Source organism: Neovison vison, chromosome 9 (assembly GCF_020171115.1).
Source record: "Neovison vison isolate M4711 chromosome 9, ASM_NN_V1, whole genome shotgun sequence".
NCBI classification, from domain to species: Eukaryota; Metazoa; Chordata; class Mammalia; order Carnivora; family Mustelidae; genus Neogale; species Neogale vison.
The window spans coordinates 7175097-7183518 of NC_058099.1; positions in this window are offsets into that span (position 1 = coordinate 7175097).

Sequence of the window (8422 nt, forward strand, 5' to 3'; positions counted from 1 at the left end):
GAGAGACCTACAGATGAAAATGATAATGACTTTTCCTTGCCTTTCCAAACAACAGAAAGGATATCTAATATTGATGATATGAGAAAATGGGCAGTGGATGCTATTGGTAGGAAGGGGAAGGTACAATTGAGTAACCTTTTAGGAGTAACTTGGTAGTACTATGTGTCAAAATTAAAAATACTTCCGTGACCCAGCAGTTACAGTTTCAGGAATCTGTCTTCTGGCATAAGTTGCAGATAGTTCTAGGTACTTAGAAGGTGATAGCTACAATGTATAGTAACAAATAGGAAACACATTACCATCCATCAATAAGGGACTGGCTAAGCGAATATGGGGCATACAGGGCCAAAGGCTCTACTCTTCAGGAGCCTCGCTGGCTCAGTCTGTAGAGCATGCAATGTTTGAACTTGGGGTTGTGAGTTCAAGCCCCATGTTGGGTATAGAGATTACTTAAAAAAAATTGAAAAGCCTATTATAATACCCTCAGGAAAAGGATCAAAAACCAATTTTTCTGGGCACCTGAGTGGCTTAGTGGGTTAAGCATCTGCCTTTGGCTCAGGTCGTGATCCCAGGGTCCTGGGATTGAGTCCCGCATGGGGCTTCCTGCTCAATGGGAAGCCTGCTTTTCCTTCTGACCCTCCTCCCCCTCGTGCGTGCCTGCATGTGCCCTCTCTCTCTCACAAAAATACATCTTTAAGAAAAAAAATTTTTTTAGTCATTTTTTTCCTGCCAATTTGATTTTCCTAGGCTTTGGACACCTTGATCCCAAGTGGACTGGGTGTTTTTTTGTTTTGTTTGTTGTTTGTTTGTTTGGGCCTGGCTCTCTTTTAACTTCTATCTGTGTGGGTATTTTCCCACTCAGAACATTTGGGCTAGAATGAGCAGGTTGGCCTCTGGCTAGGGTTCCAGTCTGGGCCCTGAGGGGAAACCTCCTCTCCCCCTGGCTGTCACCCTGGGAGAGGAGGCCCCATCCACCGGCACCCTCGCCTTTAAGAGGGGGCAGCGTGGAGCTCAGAGCAGGGCTGAGCAAATGTGGCTTGGCTGGTTTCAGAAGCACAGCTCCCTCAAACATAACGTGGGGATAATGGGAGCGCCTGTGTGGCTCGGTGGGTTAAAGCCTCTGCCTTCAGCTCAGGTCATGATCTCAGGGTCCTGGGATGGAGGCCCGCATCAGGCTCTCTGCTCAGCAGGGAGCCTGCTGCCCCCCACCCCACCCCCACCTGCCTCTCTGCCTACTTGTGATCTCTGTCTGTCAAATAAATAAGTAAAATCTTTAAAAATAATAATAATAATAACATGAGGATAATGATTTTGCCTACCTGGTGGGGTTGTGACAAATCATAGTCAGGTGCTTGCCCCGGGGACTTACAAGGCAGACCTGTGCTCTGTGTGAGCCCACGGGTTAGTGGAATTCCTTTCTTCTGAACAGTGAAAAGAGTTGTCACTGAGTCACAGGCATTCTGCCCATCTCCTCCTGTTTATCTGGCATAAAAATCAGCTGGGAACTTGTCAAGTGATCAAGGTGATCAAGCCAGGTGATCAAGGTCAACAGTGACAATGGTAAGTCCTGTTGCTGATATGTCCCCTTGCTGCGATGTAATGAAAATGGCACTTTGCCTCTGTGGTCTTCCTCCCAATAACCCAGAGCCCCAGTTTTATGAGAAGGACATGGGGCAGATTCTGGTCGTGCAGCATCCTATAAAATACCTGAGTAATAGTTCTCAAAACTATCAAGGTAATCGAAAGCAGTGAAGTCTGAGAAATCACCATAGCCAAGAGGAGCCAAAGGAGACATGCCCACTAGAGGTACTGTGTGTGTGTGTGTGTGTGTGTGTGGGTGGGTGGGTGTGGCGGGGGTGGGGGGGTGGGGAGGTGGGGGGGGCGGACACGCCTGGGTGGCTCAGTCAGTCAAGCATCTGCCTTTGGCTCAGGTCATGATCTTGGGGTCCTGGGATCAAGCCCTGCATTGGGCTCCTTGCTCAGCCTGGAGCCTGCTTCTCCTTTTACCTTCAGCTCCCCCTGCTCATACTTCCTTCCTCCCTCTCTGACAAATAAATAACTAGAATCTTTTGAAAATGGGGCTCCTGGGTGGCTTGGTTGGTTGGGCGACTGCCTTCAGCTCAGGTCATGATCGTGGAGTCCAGGATCAAGTCCCACATTGGGCTCTCTGCTCGGTGCGGAGTCTGCTTCTCCCTCTGACTTTCCCCCTCTTATGCTTGCTCTTGCTTTCTCTTCTCTCTTTCTCTCTCTTGCATCCTGTCCCTCTCAAATAAATAAATAAATAAAATTTTTCTAAAAAATCTTTTAAAAATAATAGATGTAGTATGGGACCCCGGAACAGAAAAGGGGACTTTAGGTAAAAACAAAGGAAAATAAATAATTTCTGGGTGTTAGTTAATAGTAACGTATCAGTTTCATTCATTAACTAACCAATATGCATGTGAAATGTTAATAGTATGACAGTATGGCAAGTTCGTGCTGAAGATACAGGAATTCTCTGTACTAGCCTCTCAATTTTTCGTGAACAACTGTTCTAAAAAAAAGTCTACCGGAAAAAGAAGATCCAAGGCACCTCAGTGGCTCTGTCGGTTAAGCGTCTGACCCTTGATTTCAGATCAGGTCACGATCGCAGGATTGTGAGATTGAGCCCCGTGTTGGGCTCTGCACTGAATAGGGAGTCTGCTTGAAGATTCTCTCTCTCCCTCTTCCTCTGCCCTTCCTCAACCCTCCCCTCGCTCATGTGCACTCTCTCTGTCAAATAAACAAATCTTAAAAAAAAAAAAAAAAAAGGTGGAGAGACCTTTGAGAATTCAGATTCTGGCCCCAAACCTTGGATTCTGATTCAGTGGGTCCGTACTAAGGCCTGGCAAGTCTGCATATTGGCAAATCCCTAAGGATTCTGATACCAGAGCTATAAAAACAGCCCCCCAGCCAAGGAACCAGCTAGGTGTGGCCCTTCCCTTCTGCGGTCTTCAGGACACATGGATGGCTATTTGAGGCTGTTTAAGAAGACAGAAGCCAACAGCCACAAATGACGGGCACGGCGAGCTCATTAATCAGGGGCGCCCTAACAGAGTACCACGAGCCAAGTGGCTTCAACAGCGGAAAGTTACTGTCTTGTCAGCCTAAGCGTAGAAGGCGAGAGGGGTCCAAAAGCAGAGTGTCGGCAGGGTCGGCTCTTTCCGAGGGATGAGGAAGACTCTGTGCCAAGCTTCTGTGTTGGCTTCTGGTCGTTTGCTGGCAACCTGTGGTGCTCCTTGGCTTCTAGAAGCATCGCTCACATCTCTGCCTTCATGTTCCCGTGGCCTGTGTGCGCACCCATGTCCAAATCTCCCCTTTCATTAAGGACAGTAGTTAGATGCGGTACTTACTGTAGTCAGTATGACCTTCTCTTAACTAACTACATCTGCAATGGTCGTATTTCCAAAAACAGTTCATATTCTTAGGTTCTAGGGATTAGGACTTCAACATGAGAATTGTGTAGGGACAGAGTTCGACCCACAACACATGGCTAGACCTTCACCTGGGCTGGCTCAGTGCTCCGCAGGTCACTGTTGTCATGTGGCCAAAAGATTCCCCCCAGGTCACAGCAGGTTCTGTGCTCCCCTCCCCATTGGCTGCAGATTGTCTGGGGCAGCAGAGAGAGCTTAGGGCTCCCGGGACCTAGAGGGTAGCCACCCAGGATCAGGGAATCTAGCTGTCCCCTCCAGGGTCTCTCTCCAGGCCTTTCATTAAGCATCTCCCCTTCCCTTGTCCAATTAAGAATTTAAACTTTTTATTTGATTGTACTGTATATGAGAAGTCCATCTGTATCTCATTCTAGAATTTGCAAAATTTGGGTAGCTGATCTTAGATTACGAAACAGAAAAATGGGGCCTTTGGGTGGCACAGTCCATTAAGTGTCCAGGTCTATTTTGGCTTGGGTTGTGATCTCCGTGGCACGAGATCAAGCCCCACACTGCGTTCCCTGATCTGTGTGGAATCTGTTTGACACTCTGTCTCTCTCCCTCTGCCCCTACCCCCTGCTCATTCATTCACTCTCTCTCTCTCAAATAAATAAATGAGTCTTTAAAAAAATAAATATCTCCCTCAGGAGTCTGTTGAGATGAGGGCTTTGTCTGCTTCATGCACTGGAGCCACACCGTGGGCTCCTAGGATGGGGGATGTGTGTGTCAAGGCTCTTGAGAGAAACAGGACCAACTGAAAGCGTGTATCTAGAGAGATTTATTTTAGGAAATTTGCTCACGTGGGGACACCTGGCTGGCTCAGCTGGTGGAGCATGTGACTCTTGATCGTGGAGCTGTGAGGTGGAGCCCCATGTTGCATGTAGAGATCACTAAAAGTAAATAAATAAAGACTTTTTAAAAATTTGGTCACATGACTGTGGAACTTGGCAAATCCAAAATCTGCAGGGTAGGGCAGCAGGCGGCAGGCTGAAGACCCAGGATAGAGTAGCTATTGTAGCTTGAGCCCCAAGAGAGTCTGGAAACAAAATTCCCTCTTCTGTGGAGGACCTCAGTTTTTTTTTCCCTCCTACTTATTTTAAGGCCTTCAACTGATTGGATAAGGCCCAACCCATACCTCTTAGGGTAACCTGATACAGCCGCTAGTATACATGTTAATTTCATTTTTCAAATGCCTTCATAGCAACATGTAGACTGGTGCTGGGCCGAGTATCTGGGTACTGCCCCCAAACCACATCACAACAGGATGTATCTCTTTTTCATTTAGGAACACAATACATGCTCCCTCTATGGGCTGAATGGCCTGAGGCGCACTGTGGGATTGACCACCTGGGTTTGAATCCCAGCCCTGCCTCTCCTCAGGATGTGAACTGGGCCAGTAGCTCCTTGTGGGTGAGTCTTGGTCTCCTCCATCTGTCAGGTAGAAGTGATGACAACAGTGCCTGTCTCACAGAAGGTAAGATGAACCGAGATGAGCCCGATGAATAAATGCCTCCAGAGAGCTGTCTTTGTGCCAGGCCCTGGGCTAAGAGCCGGAACATACCTGATCTCATTTAATCCTCAAATGGGCCTAGGGTTTAGGCACTATGGCTTGGTTTACGGAAGAGGAAACTGAAGGCAAATGATGTGCCCAAGGACACCCCAGCAAGGGAGTTCAGGATCCGATCTATGCTGTCCGGAGTCAGCCTTCCTAACCACGAGGCCATCCTGCCTTTCTGCTGGAGCGACTGGTGGCTTACTAACAAGTCCCAGGCCTGGCACACAGTAGGTGCTTAGTAACTGTGTTTAAGGAATTGAATCCCTGTTGTGATACTGAGATATAATAAGAAATACATGGTCTTCCTCCCCACCTTCTGGGGCCAGAGCACCTACAACCTTTGTGATTTCCTAAGTGACAAAGGTGAAAGGAATGCCTTTGTCATTCATAATAAGGCCCCACTTCAACCACACCTGCCTGCTGAATGGGAGCTCCATAAAGCCCCCTAAATGATGTGGTTGGGAGAACTTCCACGTTCCGTGAACACATCTAGGTGCCCAGAGGGTGGTGTGCCCTGAGAGGACATGGAAGCTCTGCCCCCCACTCCCCACCATGCGGTACCTTGGCAAGGAGCCCTGCGAGGCTCTTCCATTTGGCTGTTCCTGAGTTGTACCATTTATAGTAAAATGGTCACCAGCAGTTCAATGAGCTATTCAAGCAAATGACCATGGTTGATGAGGAGGGTCATGGGAACTCCCAGTCTGTAGCCGGTCGGTGCGCAGAGAGGTGACCACCGAAGATGCACCATTAGCGTCTGAAGTGGGGGCCGCCTTGTGGGACTGAGCCCTGAACCTGTGTTAACCTGCCGTTAACTCCAGGCGGTTAGCATCAGAATTGAGTTAAATTGTGGAACACCAGTCCTTGTCCACTGAGAATTGTTCGTACAGAAAACCATGCATGGGCAATGTCAGTAGTATTGTGAGCAGAGAGGGAACAGGGTTTTCCTTTCACCTGTATGTGAGTTCAGTGTCTGTATGTTGACTATACAGAAGCCCAAATGGTTACGTTTAACAAAGTGGAATTAAATGCACCGCGTGTCACAATTTGCTTTTTTCATGTGTGATAGAGCGTGGCCATTTCTCCCTGTCTGTCCATCAGGTACAGGGGTTCCTTCCTCCAGACCCCATGTGGGTGGCCCAGGGGTACAGGAAAGCTCCAACCTTCTCCACCTTGGGCTGTTCCTCTCTATCAGACAGAATCTATCTGCTCGATTGCCGGTAGGATGGGACAGCTTTCCCAAAGGCTTGGGGTTCCAGCCACTTTACCCAGAATTCGACCAACAAATATGAGTGCCCAGTATTTTCCTGATCCTGCCACAGGCACCAGGAATACATTAGTAAAGGAGACAGCCCAAAACACCCAGGCAAGAATGTTAAACAGGGCAGCTTAAGAAGAGGTCATCTGAGGGCGCCTGGGTGGCTCAGTGGTTTAAGCCGCTGCCTTCGGCTCAGGTCATGATCTCAGGGTCCTGGGATCGAGTCCCGCATCGGGCTCTCTGCTCAGCAGGGAGCCTGCTTCCTCCTCTCTCTCTCTGCCTGCCTCTCTGCCCACTTGTAATCTCTCTCTGTCAAATAAAAAAAAAAAAAAATCTTTAAAAGAAGAGGTCATCTGAATAAAAAGCTGAAGAAGGTCTGGCCCAGAGCCAGGGAGATTATCTGGAGGAAGAAGCCTTTGAGGCTAAGGGAACTGAAAGTGCAGGTCAAAGAGTATCTCTCTGATTTATCAGGGGACAATAGGTCCTCTGTGGAGAAGCAATATCCAGACTGACTTGATTGCCTCCAAATTAGAATTACCTTAAAGACCTTTGCACCCAAAGTGAGTGTTCTGCATTGTCAGAAGGTGGGACCTTGGACCTTTAGCTGTGTAATCTGACGGAGAATCTGCTGGACCATCTTCCAGAGATCACAAGTAGGCAGAGGGGCAGGCGGCAGGGTGGGGGAAGCAGGTGCCCTGCTGAGCCGAGAGCCCAAGGCGGGGCTCGATCCCAGGACCCTGAGATCATGACCTGGGCCGAAGGCAGATGCTTAACCCACTGAGCCACCCAGGCACCCCACCTGTGCATTTTCTTGAACCTCACAGGATTAAGAGCCATGGTGACTAGGATTTGTTCCTTCAGAGGCTCCGGCCCTTTAGGGCCTCTCTTCTGACGCTCACACCAGCTTCACCAGAAGGTAGAAACTGGCTGCCCATGATGCCTTCCTGAAAAACTAAGCTGGTGCCATCATTATCAATTACTCCCAGGGCCTGGCCACATCTGGTGGTCAGCAGGCCAAGTGCTTTGAAAAGGACGTGATATATGTTATATACATATTTTTTAAAAGATTTTTATTTATTTGACAGAGATCACAAGTAGGCAGAGGCAGGCAGCGGGGTGGGGGAAGCAGGCTCCCTGCTGAGCAGAAAACCCGATGCAGGGCTCAATCCCAGGATCCTGAGATCATGACCTGAGCTGAAGGCAAAGGCCAAACCTACTGAGCCACCCACGTGCCCCATGAAAAGGACAGCAATATTAGCAAGAGCGGCTGTCACTTACAGCGGGTTTCTGCCAAGCAGGCTCTGTGCTGAGAATTTTACATTGACTATCTCCAATGCTCCCATGATCACCCTGGTATGGAAGATACCATGATTGGTGTGCCTGGGTGGCTCAGTTGGTTAGGCGTCCGACTCTTGGGTTCAGCTTGGGTCATGATCTCAGAGTCGTGGGAGTTGGGATCTGAGTCCCGCATGGGGCTCCACTCACAGCACAGAGTCTGCTTAAGATTCTCTGTCTCCTTGTCTCTCTGCCTTCCCTCCTCTTGCACACCTGCTCTCTAAATCAATCAATAAATCAAAACTTTAAAAAGAAAGAGAGAAAGACACCATGATTATCCCCATTTTATGGGTGAGGAAGCTGGCAGGGAGAAACACCCTGCCCAGCAGAGAGCACCTAGGTCTCGATAGGACCCGGCTGCCCCCCTGACTTCTAAGCAGGAAGCTGCTGCAGAGGTCGGCTTAACCTGCAAGTCTCCCACCTCCCTGACCTCAGTCATCTGGAACTGCAGATAATCCACTTCTGCTTACTTGAGCCACATTCACTGCTCCAGGCAGCCACCTACCACCCCCTCTTACCTGGCCCCACCCTTGCACCAACATTCCCAGGGAATTTGATCCCCATTTACAGATGGGGAAATTGAGGCATCAAGCGAGTAGAGGGTAGACAGCCTGTCAAGGGTGTAGACTCAAGATTTGAACTAGGTGGTCTGGCTCCAGAACCTGTACTCTTTTTTTTTTTTTAAAGATTTTATCTATTTATTTGACAGAGAGAGAAGGGAAAGCAGGCTCCCTGTGGAGCAGAGAGCCTGAAGCGGGGCTCGATCCCAGGACCATGAGATCATGACCTGAGCCAAAGGCAGAGGCTTAACCCACTGAGCCACCCCCAGAA